Source organism: Pelophylax lessonae (assembly GCF_965119305.1).
Source record: "Pelophylax lessonae genome assembly, chromosome: 7".
Lineage (NCBI taxonomy): Eukaryota > Metazoa > Chordata > Amphibia > Anura > Ranidae > Pelophylax > Pelophylax lessonae.
In genome coordinates, this window is record NC_138774.1 from 41,955,538 (window position 1) to 41,975,851 (window position 20,314).

The window sequence follows — 20,314 nt, forward strand, 5'->3', positions numbered from 1 at the left end:
GGGGCCTTTACTGTGGGGTTTGTACTAAGGGGCCTAAGAGGAATTGGGGTGATCTGAGGTGTGAAGGTGCAGGAATTGGGGTGATCTGAGGTGTGAAGGTGCAGGAATTGGGGTGATCTGAGGTATGATAGTGCAGGAACTGGGGTGATCTGAGGTGTGAAGGTGCAGGAATTGGGACTGATCTGAGGTGTGATAGTGCAGGAATTGGGGCTGATCTGAGGTGTGATAGTGCAGGAATTGGGGTGATCTGAGGTGTGAAGGAGCAGGAATTGGGGTGATCTGAGGTGTGAAGGAATTGGGGTGATCTGAGGTGTGAAGGTGCAGGAATTGGGTCTGATCTGAGGTGTGAAGCTGCAGGAATTGGGGTGATCTGAGGTGTGATAGTGCAGGAATTGGGGTGATCTGAGGTGTGATAGTGCAGGAATTGGGGTGATCTGAGGTGTGATAGTGCAGGAATTGGGGTGATCTGAGTTATGATAGTGCAGGAATTGGGGTGATCTGAGGTGTGAAGGTGCAGGAAATGGGGTGATCTGAGGTGTGATAGTGCAGGAATTGGGGTGATCTGAGGTGTGATAGTGCAGGAATTGGGGTGATCTGAGGTGTGAAGGTGCAGGAATTGGGGTGATCTGAGGTGTGAAGGTGCAGGAATTGGGGTGATCTGAGGTGTGAAGGTGCAGGAATTGGGGTGATCTGAGGTGTGAAGGTGCAGGAATTGGGGTGATCTGAGGTGTGAAGGTGCAGGAATTGGGACTGATCTGAGGTGTGAAGGTGCAGGAATTGGGTCTGATCTGAGGTGTGAAGGTGCAGGAATTGGGGTGATCTGAGGTGTGAAGGAGCAGGAATTGGGGTGATCTGAGGTGTGAAGGAGCAGGAATTGGGGTGATCGCAGGTGTGAAGGAACTGGGGTGATCTGAGGTGTGAAGGTGCAGGAATTGGGTCTGAGGTGTGAAGGTGCAGGAAATGGGTCTGAGGTGTGAAGGTGCAGGAATTGGGTCTGAGGTGTGAAGGTGCAGGAATCAGGATGATCTGAGGTGTGAAGGTGCAGGAATTGGGTCTGATCTGAGGGGTGAAGGTGCAGGAATTGGGGTGATCTGAGGTGTGAAGGAGCAGGAATTGGGGTGATCTGAGGTGTGAAGGTGCAGGAATTGGGGTGATCTGAGGTGTGAAGGTGCAGGAATTGGGGTGATCTGAGGTGTGAAGGTGCAGGAATTGGGGTGATCTGAGGTGTGAAGGTGCAGGAATTGGGTCTGATCTGAGGTGTGAAGGTGCAGGAATTGGGGTGATCTGAGGTGTGAAGGTGCAGGAATTGGGGTGATCTGAGGTGTGAAGCTGCAGGAATTGGGGTGATCTGAGGTGTGATAGTGCAGGAATTGGGGTGATCTGAGGTGTGATAGTGCAGGAATTGGGGTGATCTGAGGTGTGATAGTGCAGGAATTGGGGTGATCTGAGGTGTGAAGGTGCAGGAATTGGGGTGATCTGAGGTGTGAAGGTGCAGGAATTGGGGTGATCTGAGGTGTGAAGGTGCAGGAATTGGGGTGATCTGAGGTGTGAAGGTGCAGGAATTGGGTCTGAGGTGTGAAGGTGCAGGAATCAGGATGATCTGAGGTGTGAAGGTGCAGGAATTGGGACTGATCTGAGGTGTGAAGGTGCAGGAATTGGGTCTGATCTGAGGTGTGAAGGTGCAGGAATTGGGGTGATCTGAGGTGTGAAGGAGCAGGAATTGGGGTGATCTGAGGTGTGAAGGAATTGGGGTGATCTGAGGTGTGAAGGTGCAGGAATTGGGTCTGAGGTGTGAAGGTGCAGGAATCAGGATGATCTGAGGTGTGAAGGTGCAGGAATCAGGATGATCTGAGGTGTGAAGGTGCAGGAATTGGGGTGATGTGAGGTGTGAAGGTGCAGGAATTGGGGTGATCTGAGGGGTGAAGGTGCAGGAATTGGGTCTGATCTGAGGGGTGAAGGTGCAGGAATTGGGGTGATCTGAGGTGTGAAGGAGCAGGAATTGGGGTGATCTGAGGTGTGAAGGTGCAGGAAATGGGGTGATCTGAGGTGTGAAGGTGCAGGAATTGGGTCTGATCTGAGGTGTGAAGGTGCAGGAATTGGGGTGATCTGAGGTGTGAAGGTGCAGGAATTGGGGTGATCTGAGGTGTGAAGGTGCAGGAATTGGGGTGATCTGAGGTGTGAAGGTGCAGGAATTGGGTCTGATCTGAGGTGTGAAGGTGCAGGAATTGGGGTGATCTGAGGTGTGAAGGTGCAGGAATTGGGGTGATCTGAGGTGTGAAGGTGCAGGAATTGGGTCTGATCTGAGGTGTGAAGGTGCAGGAATTGGGGTGATCTGAGGTGTGAAGGAGCAGGAATTGGGGTGATCTGAGGTGTGAAGGAGCAGGAATTGGGGTGATCTGAGGTGTGATAGTGCAGGAATTGGGGTGATCTGAGGTGTGAAGGTGCAGGAATTGGGGTGATCTGAGGTGTGAAGGTGCAGGAATTGGGGTGATCTGAGGTGTGAAGGTGCAGGAATTGGGGTGATGATCTGATTTGTGATGGTGCAAAGCTCACTTGATTTCTTACTATTATTTAAGCGGTTTACAGCAGTTACTTTATATGAAGCTGACAGTTGATTTTTATGTATCTGGCACTCCCAATTTCTTTGAAAACATTTTTCGGGTTGTCTACCCCTTGATTAGAGTAACCCTCATCTTGTGCTGCTTCATACCATTTTTAGGACTCAACCATCAAAACAGGATTTAAAGTAAGACAAAAAAACAGCATCATATGGCAGCTCTGATCTAAATTGGACCCAATTTATCAGATTAATCTAAAAAAGGTACCGTAATCGAATCCACATATCCTGGAACATTAAATTCTGTCATCAACCATCCCGATGAACGCCACGCCCCAGTCACGCCCCCGCCACGCCCCCCCCCCCTCCTGGGCTGCTCAGTCCAAAATGCCCGGGCCTATTTTTTGTCCCAGTCCGGGCCTGGTCAGTACACATTCTGTGTACAGAACAGCTCCAGGTAGCCATATTGCATTGCATTTCCTGAAAATTACAAAAGCTGCAGATAGAAAAGGAAAGGTAATTTTTAATAACATTCAATTACAATATGATTTGTGTCGCATTTGTATACGCTATATTGTTTTTTTTCTTTATTTGCTATTTTTTTCGCCATGAAAGTGGAGTTACCCTTTAAGCATTTGCCAACCACAGAAAGCATAAGTGCTGTGTCAGGGAGGTTGGACACTAATGCATTCATGGGAACAGAGGTTTCTGTACTCATTGCACACTTCCAACACAGTAAGCGAGCTGTCATAGACATGCGTTCCACCCAGCTCATGTGACGTCACGACGTGTGTTCCATCTAACGCGTTTCGTCATTGGCTGACGTCTTCATTAAACTGTTCCTTTTTGAATGTTGTGCAATAAATTATCTTTTAAACGATACTGCACTATTTGGAGCTTTCCTTTTTCATACATTCCCGGCCAGAGGAGGGTAACGGAGGAGTGACACCATTGGAAAAGGCATCCACTCAGAGGGAATCCGTCCCGACCCTGGGGGTCACTAAAGCTTATGTGGTCTTAATGCCATAAGGCATATAAAACTCACTTGGTCTGGTGAGTGAGTAATTTTACTACTAGCCCTGGTGGAAAATAAAGAGTGACACCAGGGATTGATTGGAAAACCTGCCACTGAGCACCTGCACTTTGCACTGTATTATTCTAATTGAACTTTTGTCACAAGAAGTCACATTTGCACATGAACTGTATGGAGGATTTATGAGATTATTCATATATCTCATACACCACTTATGAACTTTATTTTTTCCGTTTTATATTTTATAGATCATCTAAATATTTTTAGTGTGAAATCCTTTGAATGAGCGACTTTGTTTTTTTTTTTTTGTATATCACTTATACTTGTTCACGTGGCTCTTTGCACAATTATATGCACTTTAATATTTTTGTAAGATTATAGGATTGTTTATTAATTATAACACATATTTGCACTTTATCATAAAGCAAGCGCTATAGGTAATCCTATATTAAGGTTACTTTACACATAGCCAGGAGTGTGTGTAAGGCCTCATTCACATGGGTGTACTTAAGCATACACCCATGTAAGGGCCATTTTTTGCCTTCATGGGGTACAGAGGTGTTCTCTGCAGGCATTCCCTATCATGTCGATTGGGACACAGCAGCTTCGTGGACACAGTTGCTGCTCTCAGTTTCACATGCGTGTTGGTGCAGTTGCATGTCATCAAATATACACTCTGCGTTTGGGAACAGGCACAACACCAACATCCACACAGATTTGGGTGCAGCTGCTGTGTCCCAATTGACATGGATGGCCTCCGGTTAGATGCATGGAACATCTGTGTATCCCTGTGCAGGCAAAATATGGCCATTGCCAGGGTGTGTGCTTTAGTATGCCCATGTGAATGTGGACTAAAACCCCATATGACATATCTTGGTGGCAGAAAGAGAATTAAATAGAAGTATGGCCTAAGCTCTTTTGGCCATATTTCTCATGTGGGTCACAAAGTGCACTTCCTTTTGCACTCCTGTAACCCAGAATGGACTAAAGCCCTGACATCACGAAGCCACTCCGGACTCTGAGAGGATCCCAAAAATAAAGTCGGAATCCACCCAGATTCATGACTGGCAGCTGGCTGAGCATCTCAACATACAACTGAGAGCCTGAGCCAGCCATTATTGTCCCCTCTCATGCCTCGTACTCCAGTGATCACTAAAGGGACAGAGAACAGAGCGGTGACTGACAGTACCGCTCTCTGCTCAGAGCAGACCTGAGAACTAAGTGATCAGTAGTTAATAATGAAAATATTCAAGTTTTTGTGTCTGGAGTCCACCTTTAAATAAAGTGAATGGGGTTCTAAAGTTTAAGTGTTCTTTCTCTGCATTAAGGTAAAATACTCCCCACTATCCCTGAACACCTACCTGTCTCCTCTCACAATCCAGTGCTTTCCCCGGCTGCAGCACCGCTCTCCCCTCTTCCTGCTCTCACAGGAGACACAGGCATCCAAATGAGGGATGGATAGAGGGGCAGTAGCAGTAGCACAACAACAATTCTTTTCCTTGAATTTTTCAACAACCAAAACTTCAATTTGCACCATTTTCTCATTTATTTGTTAATTAACAGCTAGTTCATCAGCAAAGCCTCAAAACCTGGAATTGCACACAGAGAAAAGAAAAAAACCCATCGAGTAATAGCGTTGCTATTAGAGCAGAACCTCAGAGAGAAAGCAACATTACCTATAGAAAGTACATCAATAGCTTGTCATTCCCATTATACCAATGCAGACTCCCATACAGCATCCAATCTGACCGGACTGATCTTCTACGTAGCTTTGAGATATAACTATTGGATAGCTTCTGATACTTCTATATGTTGGGGAGATCCATAGCTCAGAGTAGTGAAAACCACTCTGAGCTTTCCATCCTTTAACCACATGCTGTCCCGCCCACAGTAATTATACTGCGTGCAGGTGTCACTGCAAGGCACAATCACTTACATGTATGTTGTCAGTTGATTGGCACAAAATGCACCCCCCGGTCCACTGGACACAGCGGATTGTGGCTCCCGGTACCTGGCTGCTATGCGATCAAATGATCACATTGTAAACGCAACTGTTATGAAAAGGTTTTATTCATAACAGCTGTGCTTGGTATTGTGATGCTGTAATTGGCCCAAAGCCATCGCATGGTACCTGGGCAATCACAGCACCCTGTACCATGTGATAGCTGTGGGCCAATCATAGCACACAATAGTAACAGCTATTATTATCATGATAGTTTAAAACATTGCTGTTACACTGATCATCACTGTAAAGTGTAAACTAAAAATCCCTGATCACCCCCATAGTAGTACATTGTCACTATGGTGACACTGAACTACTCCGATGAAAGTATGTACAAACAAATTTTAAAAATGTGTTAAAAACTTCGTATTAATGTTCTTAACATACTGTCACCAGTCAGTATCCTTGACCACACCAGTCACACGATGATGCCGTACTGCAAAAGTGATAGTATGTAAAAAAAAAATGGGAAAAATGTATTTAATTTTTTTTCTTTTTCAAAACAATTTTGGCAAAAAATTACTTCTTCAAAAAACCTGCCACATCTCCTACTAAATACCTGTGGATATCTGTACTGTCCTGGCATTTTAAAGAGAAAGACATTTTTTATTTTTTTTCCCCTGCAAAGTAAATGCATAATGTGCTAGTATGTATCGCATACTAGCACATTATGTGACACTTACCTGCAACAAAGCCCGCGTTGTCCCTGCTGCTGGCCACGTCCACCTTCACCTGTCTTCCTTCTGGGTCTGCGGACTCCGGCTGTATTACTGGCCGGAGCCGCGTGATGTCACTCCCGCGCATGCACGCGGGAGCCACCAGTCATGGCACAGGGCTCTGAAGAAACGGCACGGGCGGCCGTTTCTTCAGAGTGCATGCACCGATGATGTCATCGGCTACATGCACTGTAAATGTTTCCTTAATGGTGCAAGTTTAGGAGATATTTACAGCCCCTACAGTGCCTTGCGAAAGTATTCGTCCCCCTTGAACTTTTCGACCTTTTGCCACATTTCAGGCTTCAAACATAAAGATATAAAACTGTAATTTTTTGTGAAGAATCAACCACAAGTGAGACACAATCATGAAGTGGAACTAAATTTATTGGATATTTCAAACTTTTTTAACAAATAAAAAAACTGAAAATTTGGGCGTGCAAAATTATTCAGCCCCTTAAGTTAATACTTTGTAGCGCCACTTTTTGCTGCGATTACAGCTGTAAGTTGCTTGGGGTATGTCTCTATCAGTTTTGCTCATCGAGAGACTGAAATTTTTGCCCATTCCTTCTTGCAAAACAGCTCAAGCTCAGTGAGGTTGGATGGAGAGCGTTTGTGAACAGCAGTTTTCAGTTCTTTCCACAGATTCTCGATTGGATTCAGGTCTGGACTTTGACTTGGCCATTCTAACACCTGGATATGTTTATTTGTGAACCATTCCATTGTAGATTTTGCTTTATGTTTTGTATCATTGTCTTGTTGGAAGACAAATCTCCGTCCCAGTCTCAAGGCTTTTGCAGACTCCATCAGGTTTTCTTCCAGAATGGTCCTGTATTTGGCTCCATCCATCTTCCCATCAATTTTAACCATCTTCCCTGTCCCTGCTGAAGAAAAGCAGGCCCAAACCATGATGCTGCCACCACCATGTTTGACAGTGGGGATGGTGTGTTCAGGGTGATGAGCTGTGTTGCTTTTACGCCAAACATAACGTTTTGCATTGTTGCCAAAATGTTCGATTTTGGTTTCATCTGACCAGAGCACCTTCTTCCACATGTTTGGTGTGTCTCCCAGGTGGCTTGTGGCAAACTTTAAATTATACTTTTTATGGATATCTTTAAGAAATGGCTTTCTTCTTGCCACTCTTCCATAAAGGCCAGATTTGTGCAGTATACGACTGATTGTTGTCCTATGGACAGAGTCTCTCACCTCAGCTGTAGATCTCTGCAGTTCATCCAGAGTGATCATGGGCCTCTTGGCTGCATCTCTGATCAGTCTTCTCCTTGTATGAGCTGAAAGTTTAGAGGGACGGCCAGGTCTTCGTAGATTTTCAGTGGTCTGATACTCCTTTCATTTCAATATTATCGCTTGCACAGTGCTGCTTGGGATGTTTAAAGCTTGGGAAATCTTTTGTATCCTAATCTGGCTTTAAACTTCTCCACAACTGTATCTCGGACCTGCCTGGTGTGTTCCTTGTTCTTCATGATGCTCTCTGCGCTTTAAACGGACCTCTGAAACTATCACAGTGCAGGTGCATTTATACGGAGACTTGATTACACACAGGTGGATTCTATTTATCATCATTAGTCATTTAGGTCAACATTGGATCATTCAGAGATCCTCACTGAACTTCTGGAGAGAGTTTGCTGCACTGAAAGTAAAGGGGCTGAATAATTTTGCACGCCCAATTTTTCAGTTTTTTATTTGTTAACAAAGTTTGAAATATCCAATAAATTTCGTTCCACTTCATGATTGTGTCCCAAATTACAATTTTATATCCTTATGTTTGAAGCCTGAAATGTGGCAAAAGGTCGAAAAGTTCAAGGGGGCCGAATACTTTCGCAATGCACTGTATATAACAGAAAGTAGAAAATATTTTTTTTGCAAAATTTTTCAGTGGTGATCAATCTCCAAAAGAAAGCTCTATTTGTGTGAAAAATGATATCAATTTCGTTTGCATAACCAAGGGAATGCCAGTTAAAGTAGTACAGCGCTGAATAGCAAGAAATGTCCAGGTGATGAAGGGGGTAAAATCTTCTGGAGGTCAAGTGGATAAGTCCACCTAAGTACTTTACTTTTTATGTCCATGTAGCACCCTCCTAGGTAGGTGCTAGGTAAATGTATATGTGGCCCTGTCTGCTTATCAGGGGGGCCTGAATTGTCAGCTATCTGTCACCTGTTTCCAGGTGTGTCTGTTGAGTCTGCGGAGTCTCCTCACTGTCTCCAATGAGGGATCTTGTTGGACGGTGGAGGAAACCTAGCCAATAGCACACCAGGGTTTATGACTGTTCCAGTGGGCGGGGTTTGCCGCAATGCACCTTGGGATTGGGAATAAATCCTGGGGGAGCATGTGACAGAGTGTATTTTGATGGGAGCATCAGTCTTAGGAGGAAGTGACGGCTGTCTCTCCTTCTGTAAAGTGTGAAGGTGGTCCAGGCAGTCGGCCTAGGGACCGGAGGTTGAGCTGGGCTGCAGAAAGGATCCAGAGTGTGCTGACCGATTGGAGCTGCTGGGCAGAGACCTTAGGTCTGCCTAAGAGAGGGGACCACTCCAGAAGGTCAAGGGGATCCAGGAGCCTGCTAACCAGTAGTTGTGGCAGTAAAAAGGGGATGCCAACTAGTGATCGACCAATATAGTTTTTTTTTACCGCCGATACCGATATTTTGGATATCGGTATCTGCAGATATTTTCAGACATTAAAAAAAATGTATTTCTTTTTTTTAATGTCTACAGGTACTGTGGTGGAGGGATCTGGGGATCTAAAAGACCCCAAACCCCTCCTCTGCACTTAAAGCATTCAAAACGCCAAGTTTGGCTGTTTTGAATGCTGATGGATTTTGATGGATCCAGAGTGTGCTGACTGAGTGGAGCTGCTGGGCAGAGACCTTCAGGAAAAACAGTGTCGTGAGTACTCAAGATCTGCCCAGGGGACCACTCCAGAAGGTCAAGGGGATCCAGGAGCCAGCTAACCAGTAGTGGTGGCAGTGCAAGGGGGTGCCAAGTATTAAAGCCCTAAAAATAGGGGAGTAAAGGGTGCGCCAGTGTGGGCCCTGAAGTGGTCCTTACCATGGTGGCAGTTCCCCATCCGTGGGGGGGTGAGGTGCATTGCAGGAGCCTCCTTACAGCATGTTTGTGGACCAGATGGCTTGTCTCTTTTACCAGCCCTAGATATTCATGAGCTCATAATATTATGATAGCTTCCACATTGTAAGACACATGTGGATTATCTCCATCTACCGACAGAAATTAACATTGTGCGACTCCTATGTTCCTTCTGGCACTTTTGGCTCCTCACCCCCCTGGTTGTTCTACATTATCTATAAGCAGAGTACAGAGCAACAAATTTAAACTCCAGATGAAGCGTAACCACATGCAGTGATCCTTTCGGAGGACAACTCCACCCACCTGTTCCCTCTAATGGAATCGTTCGTTGTGGATTGAATCACAGATAACTATTTATTTCTAATTCTGTATTTACCTTTGTATTACGTATTGTGCCCTGGTTGTGTATTTTATCTATTACATAACTCCTGGCACATTACGGATGTATAGTTGTGATCTATGTCTTTTCTTTTTTTAAATATACGATTAATAAAAATATATACTATTTATGATATTTCTGTGCCTACAAAGTCCATGTGTTTTTTGATCCAATTTTCAGTTCAGATATTAGCATGTGGCACTTTTATATAGACTTTATGCACCCAGTGAACCGCTTCTGGTAGTACATCTCTATATTTATAATTACATATAGTCATTGATGTATACAAAAGACATGAATTTCCAGGGTAAAAAAGGACCAACAGATAAAAAATGTCATGTCTTTTGTATACAGCAATGACTATATGTAATTATTGGAACGAGTGTTGTCCATTAAGTACCTTCTGTATGCCCTTGATAAACAAAGTGCCTTTTCTGTGTAAAAACATCTGTATTACTTTACAATAAGGATAGATCATTGTGTAATATTTACTTACCATGATTACTTTGCTGAATCTATTATGTATCTTTTTGATTATATACATTTGACAGACCTTTTGCATAATTGCTTGTATCTATATTGTCTCATGGATACAGATATCATTTTTATTTGCAGATACCACTCGTGGATGAATGTGGCTGCTGCAACTCGTGTGAAGACGCAATGCAATTTGCATATTTATGAGCTAAACAGTGTATTTGTTTAGTGAAAATCTTACTTTTCAAATTGCTGCTTGTGCGTTGTCATCTTTACTAAGCGTATCTGAAGCCGCAATGTAAAAATTAGTGACCTTGTTCCTGCTTGCTGTTCATTCTGGCTACGCAGAATGCAGCAGGAAATCGCGCACATGGGCAGTACTATGCTTTAGGCATAGTAGAGGTTGCTATAGAGACGTCGGCTGAGGAGGAAGTTGCCGCCCTCTATATCCCTTCCCCGCCTCCCGGAAGACGAGAGAGAGAGAGACGGGGTCTGCAATGTGCATTGATGGATGGATGGATGTCACACTGTTATGGGGTCAGCACTGTGCATGGATGGATGTCACACTGTTATGGGATCAGCACTGTGATGGGGTCAGCACTGTTGATGGATGGATGCATGTCACACTGTTATGGGGTCAGCACTGTGATGGGGTCAGCACTGTTGATGGATGGATGCATGTCACACTGTTATGGGGTCAGCACTGTGATGGGGTCAGCACTATTGATGGATGGATGCATGTCACACTGTTATGGGGTCAACACTGTTGATGGATGGATGCATGTCACACTGTCATGGGGTCAGCACTGTTGATGGATGGATGTCACACTGTTATGTGGTCAGCAATGTGATGGTGTCAGCACTGTGGATGGGTGGGTGGATGTTACACTGTGATGGGGTCAGCACTGTGGATGGATGGATGTCACACTGTGATGGGGTCAGCTCTGTGCATGGATGATGGATGTCACACTGCTATGGGGTCAGCACTGTTGATGGATGGATGTCACATTGTTATGGGGTCAGCACTGTGCATGGATGGATGTCACACTGTTATGGGATCAGCACTGTGATGGGGTCAGCACTTTTGATGGATGGATGACCCATCCATCCACATTGCTGCCCCCATCACAGTGTGACATACACCCACCCATCCATCTATCCACATTGCTGCCCCCATCACAGTGTGACATACACCCATCCATCCACATTGCTGCCCCCATCACAGTGTGACATAAACCCACCCATCCACATTGCTGCCCCCATCACAGTGTGACATACACCCACCCATCCACATTGCTGCCCCATCACAGTGTGACATACACCCACCCATCCACATTGCTGCCCCCATCACAGTGTGACATACACCCACCCATCCACATTGCTGCCCCCATCACAGTGTGACATACACCCACCCATCCACATTGCTGCCCCCATCACAGTGTGACATACACCCACCCATCCATCTATCCACATTGCTGCCCCCATCACAGTGTGACATACACACGCTCATCCATCCATCCACATTGCTGCTCCCATCACAGTGTATTATACACCCGCCCACCCATCCTTCCATCCACATTGCTGCCCCCATCACAGTGTGACATACACCCACCCATCCATCTATCCACATTGCTGCCCCCATCACAGTGTGACATACACCCGCTCATCCATCCATCCACATTGCTGCTCCCATCACAGTGTATTATACACCCGCCCACCCATCCTTCCATCCACATTGCTGCCCCCATCACAGTGTGACATACACCCGCCCACCCATCCATCAACCAACAGTGATGACCCCAATAACAGTGGCATCAAAGTGCTACCCCCTTTACAGTGTTGTCTGAATCATAGTGTACTACCCATCCATCAGAGTGCTGCCCCAATCACAGTGCCATCACAGTGCTTCAAAAATCACAGAGCCATCACAGTGCTGCATAAATCACAGTGCCATTACATTGTTGCCCAAATCACAGTGCTGCCAAAATTACAGTGCTACCACAGTGCTGCAAAAATCACAGTGCCATCACAGTGCTGCAAAAATCACAGTGCCATTACATTGCTGCCCAAATCACAGTGCCCTCACAGTGCTGCAAAAACCACAGTGCCATTACATTGCTGCCCAAATCACAGTTCTGCCAAAATCACAGTGCCACCACAGTGCTGCAAAAATCACAGTGCCATCACAGTGCTGTAAAAATCACAGAGCCATCACAGTGCTGCCCAAATCACAGTGCCATTACATTGCTGCCCAAATCACAGTGCTGCAAAAATCACAGAGCCATCACAGTGCTGCATAAATCACAGTGCCATTAAATTGCTGCCCAAATCACAGTGCTGCAAAAATCACAGAGCCATCACAGTGCTGCAAACATCACAGTGCCATTACATTGCTGCCCAAATCACAGAGCCATCACAGTGCTGCAAAAATCACAGAGCCATCACAGTGCTGCAAAAATCACAGAGCCATCACAGTGCTGCAAAAATCACAAAGCCATCACAGTGCTGCAAAAATCACAGAGCCATCACAGTGCTGCAAAAATCACAGTGCCACCACAGTGCTTCAAAAATCACAGAGCCCTCACAGTGCTGCAAAAATCACAGTGCCACCACAATGCTGCAAAAATCACAGTGCCATCACAGTGCTGCCAAAATTACAGTGCCACCACAGTGCTGCAAAAATCACAGGGCTGCAAAAATCACAGTGCCATTACATTGCTGCCCAAATCACAGTGCCATCACAGTGCTGCAAAATCACAGAGCCATCACAGTGCTGCAAAAATCACAGTGCCACCACAGTGCTGCAAAAATCGCAGTGCTGCAAAAATCACAGTGCCACCACAGTGCTGCAAAAATCACAGTGCCATCACAGTGCTGCAAAAATCACAGAGCCATTACAGTGCTGCAAAAATCACAGAGCCATCACAGTGCAGCAAAAATCACAGTGCCATTACATTGCTGCCCAAATCACAGTGCTGCCAAAATCACAGAGCCACCACAGTGCTGCAAAAATCACAGAGCCACCACAGTGCTGCAAAAATCACAGAGCCATCACAGTGCTGCATAAATCACAGTGCTATTACATTGCTGCCCAAATCACAGTGCTGCAAAAAAATCACAGTACCATTACATTTCTGCCCAAATCACACTGCTGCAAAAATCACAAAGCCATCACAGTGCTGCATAAATCACAGTGCCATTACATTGCTGCCCAAATCACAGTGCTGCCCAAATCACAGAGCCATCACAGTGCTGCAAAAATCACAGAGCCACCACAGTGCTGCAAACATCAGAGCCATCACAGTGCTGCAAAAATCACAGTGCTGCAAAAATCACAGTGCTATCACAGTGCTGCAAAAATCACAGTGCTATCACAGTGCTGCAAAAATCACAGTGTCATCACAGTGCTGCAAAAATCGCAGTGCCGTTACATTGCTGCCCAAATCACAGTGCTATCACAGTGCTTAAAAAATCACAAAGCCATCACAGTGCTGCAAAAATCACAGAGCCATCACAGTGCTGCAAAAATTACAGTGCAACCACAGTGCTGCAAAAATCAGTGCCATTACATTGCTGCCCAAATCACAGAGCCATCACAGTGCCATTACATTGCTGCCCAAATCACAGTGCTGCAAAAATCACAGTGCTATCACAGTGCTGCAAAAATCACAGTGCTATCACAGTGCTGCAAAAATCACAGTGTCATCACAGTGCTGCAAAAATCACAGAGCCATCACTGTGCTGCAAAAATCGCAGTGCCGTTACATTGCTGCCCAAATCACAGTGCTATCACAGTGCTTAAAAAATCACAAAGCCATCACAGTGCTGCAAAAATCACAGAGCCATCACAGTGCTGCAAAAATTACAGTGCAACCACAGTGCTGCAAAAATCAGTGCCATTACATTGCTGCCCAAATCACAGAGCCATCACAGTGCCATTACATTGCTGCCCAAATCACAGTGCCATCACAGTGCTGCATAAATCACAGTGCCATTACATTGCTGCCCAAATCACAGAGCCATCACAGTGCTGCAAAAATCACAGTGCAACAACAGTGCTGCAAAAATCACAGAGCCATCACAGTGCTGCAAAAATCACAGAGCCATCACATTGCTGCAAAAATCACAGCGCCATTACATTGCTGCCCAAATCACAGTGTCATCACAGTGCTGCAAAAATCACAGTGCCATTACATTGCTGCCCAAATCACAGTGCTGCCAAAATCACAGTGCCACCACAGTGCTGCCAAATTCACAGTGCCATCACAGTGCTGCAAAAATCACAGAGCCATCACAGTGCTGCAAAAATCACAGTGCCATTACATTGCTGCCCAAATCACAGTGCCATCACAGTGCTGCATAAATCACAGTGCCATTACATTGCTGCCCAAATCACAGTGCTGCAAAAATCACAGAGCCATCACAGTGCTGCATAAATCACAGTGCCATTACATTGCTGCCCAAATAACAGTGCTTCCAAAATCACAGTGCCACCACAGTGCTGCAAAAATCACACTGCCATCACAGTGCTGCAAAAATCACAGAGCCATCACAGTGCTGCAAAAATCACAGTGCCATTACATTGCTGCAAAAATCACAGAGCCATCACAGTTCTGCATAAATTACAGTGCCATTACATTGCTGCCCAAATCACAGTGCTGCCAAAATCACAGTGCCACCACAGTGCTGCAAAAATCAGTGCCATCACAATGCTGCAAAAATCACAGAGCCATTACATTGCTGCCCAAATCACAGTGCTGCAAAAATCACAGTGCCATTACAGTGCTGCAAAAATCACAGTGCCATTACATTTTGTCCCCCATCACAGTGCCGCCAAAATGACAGTGCCATCAACCATAGTGCCCAAATTACAGTTTCCAGCATAGTGCCCAAAATTACAGTGTTTATCACAGTGCCAAAACTATTGTGTACACCAATGTGCCCAACAGTGCACTCACCGACTGACAAAAAAAAAGGTGTAAAGTATTATGTGATCTGAAAAGCGCCGATCAGTCTGCAACGATCTGACTCCGCTAGTAAGGACAATATGGTAACACTGGCAAAAATAGAAGTGTTACCCTTCTCAAAGATGGCGCCGGACGCGCTTGACTCTGCCTCTCATGCGTCATTTCCGGTTTGGAAATAACGCAATGTGAGGAGAGGCCAGCCGCCCACGTCACTGCCCATTGCCTCCTGGGAGTGATTACAAACAGCTCCCATGAAGCAATGCAGAACAGGAAGTGACGACTGTAATGGTGTCGAGCGTTCGGACACCATGTTGTCTTCTCGGCATCCATTTTGTTTAGTGACCCAGGCTCCTTGAGCGGAATTAGCCCCCACCTTTCGCTAATCAGTGTGCAAACTCAAACCAGGTTTTATCTGCACATTCTAGCAGATGTCCTGTCTCCTAGAACACAGCAGGAGGTCGTAAAGCAGATCTGATCTGAGAACAGATGTCCACAATAGGCTGTGTGGAATTTCCCCAGCAAGCTGTAAATAAAAAGTAACACTTAAATCTCACAATCCATATCCAAGTCATAACTGTTTACCTGAATATAACATATTAACAAAAAGTAGATATTTGAATGCAAGATAAAATACCGATTGAATTAAGATCAAACTTGATCACTGTCATTGCTAGGGGAGACAAGCTAGCGATCAGATGCCTTACAAGTCAGAGGTTATTCCGAGATAACCCATGTTTGGTGTCTATGAAAATAGAATTAAATAACGTACCATAAAATATCAGTTTCAAGCATGTAACCTTTACATATTTCAATATATGAGTGCTTTTAATAATCTGTCTAACCGGGAGGTCCCTTAGCAGTTTATGGCCCCAGTGTCTATTGGTCAAGTACTTCTGGTGACACCCCCTGGGGGGTCAGAGAAAAGAGAGAGAGCTGATGGAGCTCTCAGTCTTCATTCTACCATCCAAGCAATAACATCGCTTTAAGAGAAGGACCGATCGCTTTCTGGAACTCTGACAATACCAGGACTTTTTTAAATGCAAGTATATTCACTCTTTATCTTCATATTTCTAAATTGCTGTATTGTGTCTCTATTTCTTTGTAACCCATTTTTCTGTAAATATTTTTATGTGCACCAATCTTCACCTTTCTTATAATTAAACCTTATTTTGAAAAGTGTTAACTTTGTATCTAAGCTCTTAAACGCAAACTGACCCAAAAGAACCTGCCTCCTGAGAGCGCTACTGGTTAGGATAACCCATCTGAACATCCTTGTCTGAGGTGACAGTGTGTGTTACAGATGGTTATTCTAAAGTCATAATTGATATTTCTAAAATTACGAGCGTCCTCTGGGCTCATTATAACGTAGAGGTGGTGGCAGAGAAAGGGTTAATTGTTTAATTAGCCCGGTGACAATCGCTCTCAGTCTGCTGGCATCTAGGTTGTGGTCCCGCAAGCTGGACAATCTGTGTGCCGGGTGCAGCTGAGAGTGGCAATGTTACGCAAGTGACGGCAGGGTGTGAGATTGCTTGGTCTTTGGTCACGAGTTGGATGAGAAGGCCAGGGGTCTGATACCCGCCACCGTCACAATGACGGCGGCCACGGCCGAGGAGGGGGGAGGAAGTGCACATTAAAATGCCCTAAAAAAAAGGTAAGGAACAACCAAAAAAAAAAATATGCCCAATTGTTGTTTAGCATTGACAGCCCAAACTAAAACTACTAAGTTGTAAAACAGGATGGAACTTCACTTTAAGGAATGACCTGTGGATTTTTATTATCATGTATTTGTATACCCCTTTTTCTCCTCCTCCTTTGGTGTCCTGGTGACGTCTGGGGCCTGTAGTTTAGGGAGTCCTTTGCTCTAGAGAGGACTGACGTCATTTGTGACATTCGGTTCCTCTCCCTGTGCATCCCAGTTGGATCCACCCATCTTTCCCTGGCTCGGCTTCCCTTTCATGTGTCAGCGGTCCTGTGACGTCAGGCGCCACCGCGATGTGCATGCGCTGCGGTGCCAGACGCCGCAGTAAACGAGAGATCGGCATGGAGGGACCCATGCACAACTAGGGATCCATACTCTATAATCCGAAAATTCCCCAGGAAATTGTCCTATATATACATTGGGGGACACTCATTCAGGTGAAGCCATTCTGCTAATTCTCAGGTAAGCCCCTGTAGATATATAAGAGGAAGTACTTTTCCTTCCTCACAGCAGCAGCCATCACTGATAAGCATACATCTCTTGTTGTTAAAGCACAGATTGAGGACCCAGGCAAGGTATGTCCGGTGGATTTTTTTTCCCGGACTTTACCATGCCTATCTTTATCAATATTTTAGATGGTCTCTCCTACATTTTTACGATCCTTGTGACCGCCCCCAGGGAACCTATATATGGAGGTGAATGCTCAATCCCTAGCTGCTCTGGGCTATCCAGCAACAGAGTTTTTGAGGTGTTTCCATCACCATTAAGCTCTTTTGGTTACTACTCATAACCATTTAGACTGAGATACTACATACGTTCAGTGGATACACAATCTTTGGCTGCAGTTTTTTTCATGGACATAATCGTATTGCGGTGAGTATGATGTGCGGCTAATCCCTTTTCACACGACTGTTCACATTTTTGCAATGACAATGTATGCAGATGTATTGTCCAGTGTTTCTGAACACATTATTGTTTTTCTGCATATATATTTATATTTTGTAGATGTAATTGTGACTGATGCATGTTCTAACAAACTGCCCTGAAGAAGGAATGATTTTCAGATTCCGAAACATGTTGGGATGTTCCAAACTGCATGGTTAATCAATGATTCCATCTTTACACTGGTATACAGGCGACAGACTTGAACGCAACCACCCACATCACGATATTTTGTCATATATTTTTATACATTTGTTGCTGTTTTTGTATATACTGTATGTATACATTTTAAAATTTGGTTCAATAAATTATACCTTTTATTCTAGCTCTTCTTTTTTTTTTTTCCAAAATGATTTATTGATACATAAAAGGTGGTAATAGATCATACAAACAGTTGAACAATCCGATCAACATTCTCGGTGTTCAATGTATAAGTGCATAAAAACAGGAATGTGGTTCAAAGGAAGAGAAAAAAGAGAAACATGCATTAAGACACAGGTTCCATAAAACAGAATTTAGAATATTTTTCAATGAGAGTGCATAACATAGGAGAACATGCGCAGGTGAGGGAATAGCCGTTGTCTCATCAAGTTGCTGAATGAGAAGTATATTCGGGTTGCAGACTCAAAGATCAAATCAGGTACCTGTTTGATGTGATTGGATTGTGCACAGGTTAACTGAGGGGATAGAGGGGAGGAGTTGGTTCCCAGCACCAACTCTTCCCCTGGAATGAGAGGGTAAGGATAGAGAAGGGGTAGGGGTGGGAAGGATTAAATGAGGGTGGGGGGGGGGAGGGAGGGAGAATGGATAATGGAAGTAGTGACTCAATGTAAGGAGGCAAATGTATAAGTGACGGTAGGGGAGTTGTTGTCTAGATTGGGTATATAGATTGAGAGGTTAAATGTTGCTGTACTGTAGATGGAAAAGAGGTCTTTATTTCATAATTGAAGTGTATGTGTATGAGTCTCAGAATTTGTTCCAAGGATCCCAGGTGGAGGCAAATTTGGTTGGTGAATCATGGGATATGGCTATGAGCTCTTCCATCTCCGCCAGTTTGTTAATTTGAATGATCCAACTTTTAAGGGAAGGTGCCTGAGAGGAGCCCCAGTGTCTTGGTATACAAAGCTTAGCTGCATTGACTAGGAACATACTTAAGGACTTACAGTATTTTCTGTTGGCGTAAGGTTGTAAATGAAATAAGAATGAGAGAGGTGAGTATGGTAATGAGTTGGACGTTATTTCAAGGATAATGTTATGTGCTTGTTTCCAAAAGGATTGGATAACGGGGCACTTCCACCAGATGTGAAGCAAACTTCCGTCATTCTCATGGCACCGCCAACATTTGTTGTCGATGTCCTTGTTCCAACGGTGAGAGAAGTTTAAAGTTATTCTCCTGAGTGGAGACATTGACAGACCCCTTGTGGACAGCATAGAAGATCCTTGACCACTAGGCATCTGACACAGTGGTCTGTAGATCGGTTGACCATGCGTCACAAAACAGGCTTTCTCCTGGGTTTGTGTTTTCCCAGAGAATAGAGTATAATTTCGATATCAGGTGAGGTTTATGGTCTGGTTCAAGACATAATTCTTCAAAAGAGGACAATTTAATAGGTTTAGTGATGTTTTTCAGGCTATGAAGGACAAAGTTTCTAATTTGGACATAGTTCCAGAATGGGATCGTTGAAAAGTGTGGGAGGGCGGTTAACTCCTCGTATGGACGAATCTTCCCTTGGTTAAGAAAATGTATAATTCTCGTGCGGTCGTTGAAAGAGTTGTGGGCGAAGCGCGTGTTTTTATGACCTGGCGGGAAGTGAGGATTGTGTAAAATGGGTGAGAGGGGCCTGGGATGGAGGTGATGTTTTGAGTTTTGTGAATACGATGAAAACATTTTAAGGTAGGACCTATGAGGGGATGTTTAAGCGTGTCTGAGGGTATAGATTCAAAAGGACACCAAGGAAGGGTTGCCAAGGGAGAATGAGAGAAGAAGTTTTCTAATGGCACCCAATCTTTCTCACTGCCCCGAGTGCTCCATTTCACAATACGCTGCAGGTGGCAGGCATATGCATATTTCTGTAAATCTGGGATGCCCAAGCCTCCTTTTAGTTTGAGGAGGTTGATTCTGGGAGGCTTGCGATCCCATATAAAGGTTCTGCATTGGGAACGTATTTGTTTAAAGAATTGTATCGGTATATGTATTGGGAGGGTTTGGAAAAGATAAAGAAATCTAGGAAGAATATTCATCTTAAAAATTGCGGCTCTCCCAAACCATGAGAAATGTGCTTTTTGCCAGGAGGACAGGTCCTGGCCAATTTTTTTCAGAAGGGTAATATAGTTTATTTCAAATAGTGTTGAGAGTCGTTTGGGGAGTTGTATTCCTAGATATGTAATGCAGTCGGAGGTCCATTTCAAATAGCTCTTCTTACTCTTTACATTTATTACATTTATT